The following is a 14,866-nucleotide window of genomic DNA, read 5'->3' on the forward strand; positions in this document are numbered from 1 at the left end:
AGTACCTAAGGCAGATTGATCAAGCAGATATATACGTATTTTTAAATAAACATTTCATGGACCATAGTGTGTGAAATTCCATAACTTTGCACCCTGTTTATTTATTTATTTATTTATTATTAAGGATCAGTGGATAATAAAAACTGAATCATTATCCTGTTATATCCTCCCTTTGTTTAGAAGAATGATATGAACCCCACACATGTAGAAAATAGAAAGCTGGGAGTAAAGGGGTGGCTAGGACTGGAAGGAGAAAGAAAGAAAAGAAAGAAAGTCTTCTAGTACAGGAAATTCGGTCCCCCTCCTCCCCACCTCTGCTTTACCCCACTGTGACGCCTCAGAGTGTACTGTCACATATGTTCTCTCTGCTGCTTATCCATGCACCATATCTCAGGCAGGGAGGAGGAAGTTGTTTCCTACAGTGGCCAACCCCTACTGTTACCAGCATTTGCTTTCCATCCCCATCATGCTTATAGGTTTTTAAGGTCATCCTGACCCAATTCTAGTTGCACTTTAAAAGGTATTTATGCATGAATTGTGTTGAATATAGACAGGGAAATGCATGCAAATGAATTTTAAAATGTGCATCCCATTGAAAACGATGCAGTGCAAATAGATAGCCTTTACACTCAGATGTGCATTGTTGCCTGCAAATCATAGGCAAGTGGAAGACTTCTTACATGCATGGATTCTTTTGCTAGATTGGGAGATGTCCAGGAAAGTGAGTAGCCACAAGTGGTAACCCAATATTGGATGTATGTGATGTTATTATTTGGTCTGTCTGTCTGTCTGTCTGTCTATCTAAAAAGCTGGTTCCCAACTTTCTGTCACACTTATGGTGTGACCAAGAAACAGCATCTGAGAAGGGGCTTGCAAGTGGAAATAGGCTTCTTAATGGCTGAGGTCACCAAGGCCAGGAAGCAGGTTTAGCCCCCATGCTCATGCTGGGACCTTGAGTGTACCCTTTATGCTCTTCTACATGAATGAATGAATGGTTGCCATTTATGCTTGTGGGGAAAAATAAAGTACAGCATTTGGAGACATCATGCAGTGGAAGCAAATGCTATATTCCACTGTTGATAGTGGCTGGCCTGGCCACCAGCAACTGGGACCCCATGGAACAGGGAACCAGTGCCCCTCCACCACCTTCTGAAGTCAGTTCTGGGTTGCAGGGGAGAAGCAATAAGATTCTGATCCCCCCAGCCAGGTTTGGGAGTACGGTGACTAGTTACACGTTGCAAAAAACAAACAAACAAAAAAACAGGGACATGCGTAGCCCAAAAAGAGGACACAGTGTTGCAGAAAAATTACATATGCTAATTTATATGTATAGATGCAAATTTAGAAATAATTACTCTAATTTAAATAGAAATACATCACATCTCACCATTGTGGTGAAGGCTGGGACCAGGTAACCTGTGTGTCTGCTGACCAGGTGCTAAATGTTGATGGGCAATTCCAAGGTCCTTGTTCTCCCTTGTCATGGTTTTCTTAGACTTTAAACCTGACTAGGACTGGGCATCTCTTCAAATACAAGTAGGTGCCTCCATGAGTGATTTACTCTGAGCTGGCTGCATTTGGAGGTTGTTAGGGATATATGACATTGTGGCCATCCAGCAGCCACCCCGGAGCTTCTTACGGAAAAACCAGATTTCCTGAGACTGCTTGGAGTCCGATTCTTTTCCTTAAGTTGGGTTCTCCACAGTATAGTTGTTGTGTGCCCCAATCCCCCATTTACCTTGGGTATGTTAGCCCTGCATACTGCTAGCCCAGCCTTTTCACTGTGACCTGTGTTCTTTGTCTCCCACCCCTGAGTTTCCCAGCACAAACCAAGTAGCGTCTACTTGGAAGTAACTCCCATTGTGCTCAATGAGGCTTGTCCCCTGGATGTGCACTTCAGAATTCAGAGAGATCCCCCTCAATTGAAATAGCACATTTTAAAGCACTAATTCCCTAAAGGCTGTAAAGCACTTTACCAAGCTGTGATTCTCCATTGTTTGGTTTGGTTGGTTTATTGTTGTTTGGAAGTAACCAATTGTTTGTTTGTTTGTTTATTTATTAAATTTATTAATTGCCCATCTGGCTGGTCACCCAGCCACTCTGGGCAATGTACAATAAAAACAGTTTGGTTTATTGCCTTTGGAAGTAACTAATTCAGACCTCCGTTACAGCGATCCTGCATTCCATCGGGTTAGAAAGGGAGCTGGTTACCCCCGTGTCTTTCCCAGCACAAACCAATTAGTTTCTACTCAAAGTAACTCTCATTGTGCTCAGTGAGGCTTGTAATTAAGAAAAAGAAAGTGTGTGTGGGGGGGAGAGCCTGGAGGGGGGGGAAAGCCTCTCTTATTGGTTGAGCAGCCCCCATCAGTCAGACGTTCACTACACACACACACACGTATGTACTGTGAAGTGACTTAGAATGGTGCGATGCACTAGCTCGTGTAGCCCTGCACAGAGCAAAGCCGGCTCCTTAAAACATCTGGGTAAGCCACAATTACCTTCTCCATGTGTCTCCTGTTGTCATGGAGAAACTCCCCAAGACCATCCTCTGTAAAGTAGGATACCTGGCCAGCTGATGAGAGTGATGGTGGGTGGGAGAAGGGGATCTTTCTCCTCCCCCACCCTGAATGCAGCTTTTGAGATGTTGGGGAAGGGAAGAGGTTTCCTTAATGCCTCTTCAGGGCCTGGAGGCCATGTTTGCTTGGGGAAGAGCACAGTGGGCACGCCAAGCCTTTCCCTTTGCTCTTCCTGAGGCAATCTCTGCAGTGATGGGTCGATGGGAGGGTGAGACATAAGCGGGGAGGAGCGTCAAGGAAAAAGACTAGAATTCTGCATCTTTCCCCCTTCCCTGCCTGGTGACGTGCCCTTGACTAGTCACATATATAAGGCCATTTCCTAGGTTCTTCCAACTCTTGGTTATGTCATGTCATCATAGCAACAAAGAATTGGAACGCAGGGTAGGGCTTTGCATAGTTCTTTGCTCCATGGCTCCCATGGAGTTATCTAAGATAAGGTAAATGGGTTATAATTAATAGCAAGCCTATTGAGGGATGGCTAAAACCTCTTTCCCCCCTCTGGAGTAATGAAGCCAGGGGTAGATTTAGTGTCCCCTGCTATGGCATGCCTGTGGATACCCTTTTATTTTCTCCCTTATAAATGAATGACTACTAGGGATGGATGAGTCTGTCAGTTTTGCTTTCTCCCGCATTGGCATGTTTTAAATCTCAGATTATTTCTGTCGTGAATTTGAAGAAATTTGTGACTTTTGGAAAATTCTTATCAGAAATGAACCTAAATGAAATTCTCATCTGCCCCAGCCAAATTCTGTAAGTACAGCTACTCCCAGCATGGAGAGGACCATGCTGTAGTTGCCTGCCATATAAAGAGGAGGAGCCTGTCAGAAAAGAAGAGGTGGCAACCCTAATTGAGCAGAAACATGACTGAATACACAGGGATTAAAACCCAGACTTTTAAAAGCAAAGCACTCAAACCCCTGGCCTGGATGGGTGAATCTGACAGTTTTGGTTTCTCCCACATTCCGTTTTTTTAAAAATCTCAAGTTCTTTCTGTCCTGAATATGAAGGAATATGAAAATTTTGCTAAATTCTTATTGAAAATGAACTGAAATGAAATTCTCACCCATTCCTAATGACTACTGTAAACAGATGTTTTTCAGGAAGTTGCACACCAAAAACTTTCAAGACACCAAAGTGAAACATATCAACAACGTAAAATTAAAACCGTGCCTGTGGCTATGTCTGTGTGTTGTTTAGAAGGGTGTGAACTCAATCAGATACTTCCTACTGAAGGATTTTGAAATTATCTTTATATAAGACGTTGGGAGGAAGAAGGAAAATGGAACAGAAGAATCGAATTACATATGTGGAGGCCCAAGAATGTAAATGGTCAGAACATTAAGTGATGCTCCACCTCAAAGTTAAGTTGTTCTTTGAAGCAGCTCCCAGCTGAGGGCTTCTGGGCATAAAAGCAACAAACATGACATTGCATTTATTACATTCCTATGCCACCCAATAGCCAAACCATTCTGGGCCTTGACAAAAAATCGGAACCCTAAAATACAGCATAATAGAGCATAATATAAAACCTTTAATGTAGAGAAATTTAAAACAATTTGAGACATCTAAAACCATAGCTATAAAGTACTGGGGCTCGATAAAAATACATTAAAAAGCCCTATCATATGCTGGCAAATGCCGTGCAGTTTATCTATTTAGGGCGCAATCCTATGCAGATAGGTGGCCGCCTCCGCACTTGGAGGCTACCACCTATCCAATGAATAGGATATTCCCTCCACACTTCTCCTGCCCTGCATTTTCAGCTACACAGCCGATTTTGGCTGTCTAGCCGTGGGACAGCGGAGTGGGGGAGGAGGCCTCAGACGACACATTGGATGTGTCACACTGGCATTTCCGCCCTCCCCGCCTCAGAACGCCCCCAGAACATCCCGTTTCGGCCGCTCCGTGCTCCTCATGCAAGCGCAGAGCATGGGGCTTTTCCTAGCAGGCAGCGTGGAAAGGGGGGAAGGTCGGTTCTCTGGGAAACAAGATAAAATAAAAGGGGAAGGTCGGTTCTCTGGGAACCGCTAGCCGCTGACTAGCTGCCATAGGATTGCTCCCTTCATTGAGGAAAGTCTTAGCCTGGCACTGAAAAGATGGCAATGCTGGCACCAGGCTGACCTCTCACAAGGGGTCTTGAGGCCCCTTAAAGACTATCCAATGTATTGTGGCATAAGCTTTCATAGAGCATAGTCCATGAAAGCTTATAGTGTTTAAGGTGCCACCAGCCCTTTGTTGGTGTTGCTGCATCAGACTAACATGGCGATCCCTCTGGAAATGGTAATGAAAGATATTTCATTCCTAATTAATAACTTTGTTATTCTTGCTACAAGTTGTTCATTTAAGCTTGGTACCGAACCGTGCATACAATCCAACCATTTTAGCACTTGTATGTTTCACTGATTTTAATGGGAGATTTAAGCATGTGCTTCCATCTCTGCCACTGAGAGTCAAACTAGTTGTGATGTTAATTGCGTGAGTGCAATTAACATGCATGTTTTGGGGCCATGGGAGGTGGGGAGAAGAAGGTTAACCCTTTATCTCCCTGCCACAGTCCTGACAAATATCCCCTTTCTGAAGCATTTGAAGGGAAGCCTCTCACTGGCAGAGAAATAAAGACTGAGCCTCCCCCCCTCACTTCCCCCTGCAGTCTTGAGGCTGCTCAGGCATCTCCTCAGCTGCTATTTGCCTGAGAACAATGTGCACATTAATTGCATTGATGCAATTAACATCTTGTCTAGTTTGATCCTCAAAACAATGAGACTTGGGGCCAAGCTAGATTTGCAGAGTGTGTTAAACATCTGTTTGCCCTGTTTACATATAAGTAGGGATGTCAGAGAATTTCACCACTAATCTCGGGGAGGCCAAATGCCAGTGCATTCAGCCCTCCGAAATCGGTGGCGAAACGGTCTGCCCGCCCCCCCTGGGACGGGACTTACTTTGGGCGAATCTTCCTGGCAGCAGCGGCTCCGGCAGCAGTTCAGCAGCAGTGCGGCGGCGGCGGCCGGTCTTCTGACCGGCTGCCGCCGCGGCCATTTCCAGTAAAAAAAAAAACACACAACGTGATAGGCTACGTAAAGATTTACGTAGCCTATCACGGCTAGATTTTTAAAAAATACTGTGATAGGCTACATAAATGTTTACGTAGCGTATCACGGCTGAGTAAAAAACACACACACGCGTACGCAAATGGCAGCACCCATGGGCGCCGCCATTTGCGTTCCTTATTTTGGCACGTCTAGTCTACGTAAACATTTACGTAGACTATGGCGAAAATAAGGGGAACGCAAATAGCGTAGCGTCTACGCTATTTGTGTTCCCCTTATTTTCGCCATAGTCTATGTAAATGTTTACGTAGACTAGATGTGCCAAAATAAGGAACGCAAATCGCAGCGCCCATGGGCGCCGCCATTTGCGTACGCGCTTTTTTTTTGTTTTTTTGTTTTTACTCAGCCGTGATAGGCTACGTAAACATTTACTCAGCCGTGATAGGCTACGTAAACTGCAGGGACGCAAACGGCGGCTGCTACAGCTGCCGCCATTTGTGGACCCAGCCAGCCAGGATTCGGGAGGGGAGGGATGGAGTGCCTCCCCCCCGGCCAGAATTTCGGGGGGGGGGGATGGAGCGCCTCCCCCCCAGCCAGAATTTCGGGGGGGAGGGATGAAGCGCCTCCCCCCCGGCCAGAATTTCAGGGGGAGGGACGGAGCGCCTCCCCCCCACCTCAAATCACATTTCGTTAAAAGGTAAGTGACTTTCGTACATCCCTACATATAAAGCAGGGTTGGGGGTCTACTCTTTACAGAAAACAGAGCATGTGGGGGGAGGGAAGCGAAGCATGCCCATTCCCCACATTACCTTGCTGAGCTCCATAGCTGTAAACAATTTTTCTTCCTGTCTGGCTGGTTCACTTCCAGTATCAGAGCCAGACCAAGGAAACCTGTTTAAAAGCTACAGAGTGTAACAAGGTAAAACAGGGGAGGTGGATGGGTTGCACTCCCTCCTTTGCATGCTCCATTTTCTGTAAAGAGTCATCCCCATCCCTGGGAAGAGGAAGAAAATGTGTTTAACATACATATGGTTGCCCTGCATGGCTAGTTTGGGTCTTTAATGTGCTTAGCATGCTTTCTCCTTAAAAAATAAAAGCCTGATAGCTCGATGAAAAAGTGGATAGCTTGATGAAAATGTCAACCCAGTGCTGTGAAAAAGGCAAATTCCATGTTGAGCATAATTAGAAAAGGAACTGAAAATAAAACTGCCAATATCATACTGCCCTTATACAAATCTGTGGTGTGGTCATACTTGGAATACTGCGCAGTTCTGCTCACTGCACCTAAAAAGGATATTGTAGAATTGGAAAATGTGCCCCCCAAAAGGCAACCAAAATGATCAAGGGGCTAGAGCAACTCTGGGACTATTTAGCTTGGAAAAGAGGTGGGAGAGTACAAAAGGGGGAGTAGTGGGAGACATGATAGAGGTGTACAAAATTATGCATGGTGCGGAGAAAGTGGATAGAGAGATGGGATGACCCTGGGTTCTAGAATTATGGGAGAGAGAGAAAAACTTCCCCCTCTCCCATAATCTAGAACCTGGAGTCATCCATGAAGCTGAATGGGAGATTCAGGACAGATCAAAGGAAGGACATCTTCACACAGTGCATAGTTAAACTTAGACCTTTTTTATTTTAGTTAAATAAAAAGTTAGACCTTTTTATTTTCCCAGGCATTTTAGCTTTCTCAACTTTTAGCTTTCCTGTTTCAAATCTGTATTTTAAATCCCTGCATTGCTGCTAGGTTTTATTCTGGTTTTATTCTGGTAGTATTGTTATACTGTGGTTTTAATGTTTTATATATTTTATATTGTTTTATTGTGTGCTCTTTGGTTTTAATTTTTGTGAACCGCCCAGAGAGCTTCAGCTATTGGGCAGTATAGAAATTAAAAAAAAAAGGAATTCGCTTCTACAAGTTGTAGTGATGGCCCCTAACTTTGATGGTTTTACAGGAGGGTTAGAGAAATTCATGGAGGAGAAGGCTATCTGTGGCTTCCAGTCATGATATTATATATTACCTCCAGATTCAGAAACAGTATGCCTCTGTATACCAATTGCTGGGGAACATGAGCGGGAGGGTGCTATTGCACTCAAGTCCTGCTGCTGGGCTTCTGACAGGCAGCTGATTGGCCACTGTGTAAACAGAATGCTGGACTAGATAGGCCTTAGGTCTGATGCAGCATGGCTCTTATGTTCTTAAGCAAAAACCTCTTGTGTTTGAAGTAACTGTACAAGAAATTCTGCAAACAGTTGTCTTTGCATACCCAGCTTGGCTTAGACATTGAGAAAGTCTGAACAATGATAAGGAACAGTTCTCATGATGGACAGTGATTATATCTGCCTACAAAAAGAAACCAGTATGATAGTTGCTACCTCCTGTAAAATCTGCTTCAGGGTGTAGTCAGCAGCTATTTAAAGCCTAGGCAAAAGTACGCACGCACACTCCCTTACAAGATATAGAAACTCTCAAGGCAGGTACTCCAAGACACACAATCAACTTGGAGCCATGTTGCATGCATGATAATAGCAACATACCCACCAAATGGTGGGAACATGAAGAGGAAAGTGACCTGTAGCTAAGTAGATGGGGACATTTCAATCTCACCATCCCTTCATTGTTAGTTTTACCTCTGCAAAACGTTTTGAACCCTACACAGCCAGGAAAACCATGCGGGAGCCGGGAAATAGGCAAGAAAGGGTTAAGATCTCACACTACTCTGTTCTATGGTTCTCTCACCTAAAGTGTAAAACAGGTGGTGGGGAGACTGTTACAAGCATTAGCAGTTCGTTAGCCATGAGTTATGTTTCCAGACAGTAGCTGTTCAAGTTGCTTCTCATTTTACTCTCTGTTGACCCCACTGATTCTAACTCTTTGCTTTTGGGCCCTTTAAGCAAGGTGATACTTCTCTCAATCTTAGATGTGTCTGTTGTCAGACAAGCAAATTAGTCTGAGATGAGGATAGCTGTAATGGGTGCTGATGTCACAAAGGTGCCAATGTCTCCCTTATGAAGGGGAAAGTAGTGATCTTCCTTTAGACAGTTTCTAGGGCAGGGGTGGGCAGCTTGTGGCCCTCCAGATGTTGCCAGACTACAACTCCCATGAGCCCCAGACAGCATAGTCAATGGTGTGGGATGGTGGGAGTTGCAATCCAACAACATCTGGAGGGCCACAAGGTGCCCACCAGGGTCCTAGGAGGAACAGACATCTGTGAGGCTCTCACTCATGTGAAAAGTCGCACGTTCCCAAATGCTATCTGTTACTTCCCTCCCTTTTTTGAAACATCTCTCCCTCTTTTTTTGAAATGTCTCTCCCTCTCACAACAGCAAAGTGGTCCAGAAGGAGAGAGAGAACAGTCAGACATAAAGAGATGCGAGACATAATTATAGACGTTTTCTAGGTGCCAGCATCAGAGTGTGGATCATCCTGCATAATGGTGGGGAAATTGTCAACATCCCGAGGAGTCAGATTTTCCTAACTTGGTTCATCGCAGAGGGTTTGAATTCCGTCAAGCTGCTTCAGGTCCAAATTAAGGGATAACATTAAATTGAAGGCTGCCAAAAAACACAAATAGACTCATTTCTGGCTTTCCATGCTCCAAGTGGGAGGCTACAGATTCCTAGGGAGATCTCAGAGGATATCTCGATACAAGTCCCATTTCTAAACTGTGCTACAGTATATTTCCTCATCATTGATTTAAAAGTTTATTTATAATATTCCATTAATTGTACCTGCTGGTCTGGGGGTTTCTTAACCAGGAAACAGAAGGTATATGTTCTGACATGTTTATCTATTTCATGCTTTGTGACTGCTTGAAGGAATGGCAAGTGATAACTGTGTGCTAAAACTCCTATTCAGAGATGAAGGTAACTAAGTAAGAGAAAATGTGAGAGCTCCACAATATACATTTTAGAAATACGTGTCATACTATAAAACGGTGACAGCTGCCTTGAAAAATGTTATTCATTTTTTATTTTTTTATAGAGGTATACATTTGTATATAAATAAATAAAAATATAGTAGTACTTTAATTTTGCTTTGATGACTGAAAGCAATATAAGATATTGCTCTCAAGATTGAGGGTTGGTTCACACAACTATTTGCCACTTGCTACTTATAAACCCATATTCCCTTCTGCAGTCAGCATGTGATTCCATGTGTATTCGGGCCATAGGTTCTTCCATGTCTGTTTTTGTGCAATTTTTCACAGATGGTTTGACCTGCAGTCCAGACACTTATTGAGCCATTCACAAGATCAGCTGAGCATATCTGAATTCAAGCCGGGTTGACAGAAAAAAGCCAGGGTGGTTTCATTTATATGTGGAATTATTTTTTGTATGAATTTGCCTTAAGATAAATTGGCCATAGGTTTAAAGGGGTTTGGCAGAGAAGCACACTCATCAAGAAAGTTCAGCATTTGAAGGTGGAGCACATTTTGAGCAAGGCAAAGCCCTGCTGAGTCATGAAATAGCAGTTCCTTCTGCTTCCAAAGAACCTGCATTTCCACTTTGCCTGTTAACCGAGTCCTGTTTAATATTAACAAGGTAAGCTAGATTGTTCTTAATGTTTATTCTTAAAGGGTTGGGGAGGGAACAAGGAAGGATTTCAGGGGTCCAAGTCTCCTCTCACTAACATGATAACATCTGAGAAAATTGGGAACAACAGCGCTCAAATGAGAGCATTTAGAATGGCATTGAATCTGTGCAAGTCAAGTGACAGGAGGAAAGCTGAAGCAGTGTAGTGAGGAAGGAAGAATGTTGCTTCAGGAAGCCCAGGGTGGAAGAGATACAAGTTTCAGCAGGGGCCAGAGAAGACTTTCCAAGAAACAAATATTTTATTCCTCTGTAAAGCTTCATTCACTTTTACTCATATGTAAGCTACAACGTATACCACTTATGACAAAACATCACAGCAGAGCTTCACCAAACAGTTCCACAGACGCTTCTTAAAAGCTTAAACTTGTAGCTTGCTTGCCTTTTTAATAGCGTTTCTAGCCCCTTTGCTTGTGAAAGAAATTAGGAGAATGTGGCTTAATGTTCAAAAGCCTACAGAAAATGAGAGAGATTTGGTTGGAGCTTGGAGGTAGGGTTCCCAGATGCAAAAGAGGGGATTTCAGCCGGTGTGCTTGTCATGAAATCCCCTCTTCTACACAGGACATGTAGGAGGAAGAGGAGCCCTGTGGGGGTGGGGAGCTGATCTCTCCTTAATTTAAGAATAATGGTCAACTGAATTTTTAATTCTTTGCTCTGGCTAAATCTTTATTGTTGACCATTGGGTGCAGGGTCGAGTTAATGATTTGCCATGGGAACTGGCAAGCTGTGGGTGGCTGAAAAGGGGGGAGGGGGCTATTGCACCAGCAAAGCTAGTGGGCAAATTATAATCAGAAAGTGCTATATGTACAATCATTTTCTACTTCTCTATCATGATTAAAAGTAAGTTTGTATAACCCGTAATTTCTTTTGAAGTCATCTTGTGATGGGGGAAAGTGTGCTGTGTGACACACATCCCATCTATGTTCAAATGAAAAAATATATACCTTGACTGACACAGACCTTGTGCCTTTAACAGCTGTACCACAGGCAGAAATCCAACAGGTGCACCCATCTCCAACATAAGGTTGCCGTTCCAGGCAAACTAAACCTGTCAACATGAATCTCTACCTGTTACTCAACAATTAAGGCACAGGGCCCCCTTCAAGAGAAAGGTAGCAACTCCATTGCTAAAAACACACACCGACAATCCTTCCAATTCCATATATACTTTCTGCTTGAGAAATACCAGGGCAATTGTGCCCAGGAACTTGTAGAAAGCCTTGAAAATACATATAATTCAACTAAGTTGACAAAGAAATATGCTGTGACAAACAATATATCATTGTTTGTTTGCAGTGATGCAGGAAGTACTCTCACTTCCTGCCTCACAGATAATAAGATTAATTCTTTATTTTCTTAAGATGCCATCTACAGACTGTGTTAATTCTTGTTAATGCAAAATCCAGCACCTTTGAAGCGTTCATCAGCCCTGTGCAAGTGTGACACAGCTGTGAAGGGGAAGAACAGAGAAGCAGGAAAAACATACTGTGAAGTTACTTCTGATTTTAGCCTCTCTGACAGGAAACGTCTTTTCCACAACTTCCTGTTTCCTTGAAATATGACTGAGGAAGAGGTGCTTGCATGTGTATTTCACCTTCAGTTAAAAACTTATAACAGGTTTTAGAAGTGGATATAGTGTGGAAACCTTCGTGGGTATGCAGGGTTTGTTTCAGCCAAGGGCTCCTGCCATTTCCTCTCCTTTGTTGGGTAAGTTGGTATCACTCCTTATCTGCGGGAGTGGTGATTTGTTGAGTGGGTTGCCAGTATGTATTTATTTATAGCATTTTTATCCTGCCCTTCAGCCAAAAAGCCTCCTAGAACAGCTTACAATAAGACAGTCCTGGCCTGCAGGCTTGCAATCTAGAAGACGCAACAGTAAAGGAAAAGGGATTGGGAGGGAAAACGAAAAAAGCAAATTCAGGCACTAGATTCTTAGTTCCAGAGATCACCAAGTGACAGAGTTGGGTCTAAACATAGCGGAAGGGCTGTTGCTTCCTCTTCCTCTGAAGTCCCCAGCAGTGAAGTTGGTAGCAGGAGGGAGGGTGGCTCCCAGCTGGAGCTGCATCCAGGCATGGTGGATGGTGCCTGACTGCTGCTTTCTCTGCCTCTGATTTGCCTCAGCAGAGACTTTTCAAATGGCCCATGTAACTATGCCTTTAATATTCCCTGCCAATGTTTGCACATTAAGCTGATAACAACTCTGCCCTGCTATGAGACTTTTTACCCTGATTTTCTGCATATCAAGTGGTGTTAAAGGCACAAGGTCAGTCTAGCGTTTGATCAGCTGGCAACAGTATAATAAGGACCCAGACTTTTAAGAGTAAATCTGTTTGTCTGCCTGAATGACTTTGGCGCCAGTGAGAGAGGGAACTTAGGAAAAGGAAGGCAAGGCAATAGACTATTGGGGGAGCTGCCCTCTTTTCCTGGGGCCAAAACAACCCAGCCTTTTCTACACAGAGAAAACAAAGTGCGAGGAAGAAGTCTAGGCTAGAAACCTTTCCCCTGGCAGGCTAACTTTCTATGTGCAGCAAGTTAGGTGTTTTTGCTTTGTTTTTGTGAGTAGGAGAAAACACTCGTGTAAGTTTTCACCAGTCCAGACATAGGCTTATTGCTTCTATTGAGAAGAACTGAGTGGCACTGGCAATACATGGTTTGGGGAAGCAGCAGGGATAAAGGCAGGACTACCCCAGGATGGAGAGCGAGAAGAAAACAGGCGTTGGGGAGGTAAACGGTGGGGCAAAGCCAACAGCTAAAGGAAGTTGGGACTGGCACTCAGCCAGCTACAGCTCATCTCTTTGGCTACATCTTGTGGGCGTCTTGTTAGCTTCAAGTGACATAGTTGTTCTTTACTGGACTCATTCAAGAAATAAGGAGATGCAGGAGAATAAAAGGAAGAGGGAGCCAGGCTATACCAAAACCACAGCTTTTATTTCTCACCTTCCCCAAACTTGTAAGATTCTATTTGGCTTACTACTGCTGATTGGGGGCTCCACCAGGTTCGTTCTGTGGTTCTGATGCCCAGAAGCTCCAAACCATTCCTTACTGGCCCCTCAGTAGACTAAACAATAGGACAGCAAAATCTGATGCAGCATGAGTGCCACAATTAAGGTTGCCATCTTTTCCTTCCCACACCAGCTGGGTTCCTGTGCCTTTAACAGTTTTTTTTTTCATTTTATAGATTGTATTTTTTGCATTCATTTCCATCTAACTTTACTATTTACATTTTCTCTCTCTGTACACGCATGTGTATACATACTTGCCAACTGAGGATAACACTTCATGCATCTGCTGAAGTGGACTCTAGTCCATGAAAGCTTATACCATACTGATGTTTTTAAGGTGCCATAAGGCTCAATCTTAGTTTGCAACAGATGTGTGACAGACTGAAATTCAATAGGGGAATTCACATCATCATTGTCCTCCATTTGTTAAAGACATAAGAACTCTGCCAGAAAAAAGGTGGCAACCGTAGAGCTGATGTTAATATTTATGTATGTGTGATTCTGCTGCATGATTAATGTAATAAAACCCTAAGCGGCTCACATATAAATATTAAAATCACATTTAAATTACAAAATTGAAAACAGTTCCAATTACAATAATAGTACAGAGATAGTACTTGGTAAATCTGGATCAAATGTTTGAAAACTTAAGAGCATAAGAAGAGCCCTGCTGGATCAGACCAAGGGTCCATCTAGTCCAGCATTCTGTTCACAAGCAGGACATGAATGCAAGAGCACCCTCCTGCCCATGCTCCCCAGCAGCTGGTTTACATAAGCTTACTGTCTCTGGTACTGAAGGTAGCACATAACCATCACAACTAGTAGCCAACTTGAATTTTTGGTTCTAGGAGGAGGCATTTCAGGGGTGAAACTCTTCCTTCTGTAGGTTTGGGCATTTTTCATAATGTATCATCATTCTGAGGGACTTACTGAGGAGAACAAAATAGTGGCCATAAGCTGAGGAGCTCCCCTAAAACGTGTCATTGACTCCCCCCCCCATCACTGAAATCCCCTCTCTACTTCTGTGGCCTCTGAATGGGACTGCAAAATTGGTGTGTGTGTGTGTGTGGGGGGGGGGTATTTTGTCCCAGGACCACCTCACCTAAATGGATTGATGGTCTGATGAAAATGTGTCTCCCCCGGCTGGTGCTCCAGTTAGGCTTAGAGGGAAAACCCGTCCCATTGGCATCGCTGGGAGATCTGTTCCTAAGGCTAACAGCGGAGCAGAGGAGTAATTTTCATCAGGATCATGATAAATATTGACCCTCGCCTCACACTATGGTCCCAATGGAAATCACTCCCCTCAAACTTCTTATTAGATTTTTAAAATCCCAGATGTAGTCACTGGTGTAGTGGAGGCAGGGCTTGCAGGGATGCAGCCCCAGCCCCAGCATGTTTTGATTATCAGAGACTCGGATGTCATCTGCCACCCCCCTCAGAATTCCCTGTTCCCTCCAAGCTTAGCTGCGATCCTGAGTGTAGCTGTGGGGGGGAATGAATTTTCCAAGCAACAGTACATTGTTCCATGTTGGAATGCAAAGATGACTTGGTCTGGAATGGGCAATTAAGGCCTATTCGCTTTACCAAAGTCGTGCTCCCGGTGGAGATGAAAATTCCTAGAACTGGTTGGTTGATATGGATCGACAGCTGC

At 43.9% G+C, this 14,866-nt stretch overlaps 1 protein-coding gene across 5 annotated transcripts in view; it reads left to right on the top strand.

Annotated features, from left to right (window-relative positions):
- The window catches only part of RAB27B (RAB27B, member RAS oncogene family), a 167,187-nt gene that overhangs the window by 119,286 nt on the left and 33,035 nt on the right, over positions 1-14,866 (top strand). Inside the window, exon 1 of one of the 5 annotated variants that reach the window (XM_084832937.1) lies at positions 9,997-10,165. The exons of 3 other annotated variants lie outside the window; for them this stretch is intronic. The gene's annotated coding sequence lies outside the window, so the exon portion shown is untranslated. Of the gene's footprint in view, positions 1-9,996; positions 10,166-11,556; positions 11,921-14,866 lie in introns of those variants that run through there. One more of the 5 variants, XM_084832934.1, reaches the window with a different exon arrangement.

This window comes from Heloderma suspectum, chromosome 2 (genome assembly GCF_057233095.1).
Source record: "Heloderma suspectum isolate Gila_16-S chromosome 2, 16-S_ref, whole genome shotgun sequence".
Lineage (NCBI taxonomy): Eukaryota > Metazoa > Chordata > Lepidosauria > Squamata > Helodermatidae > Heloderma > Heloderma suspectum.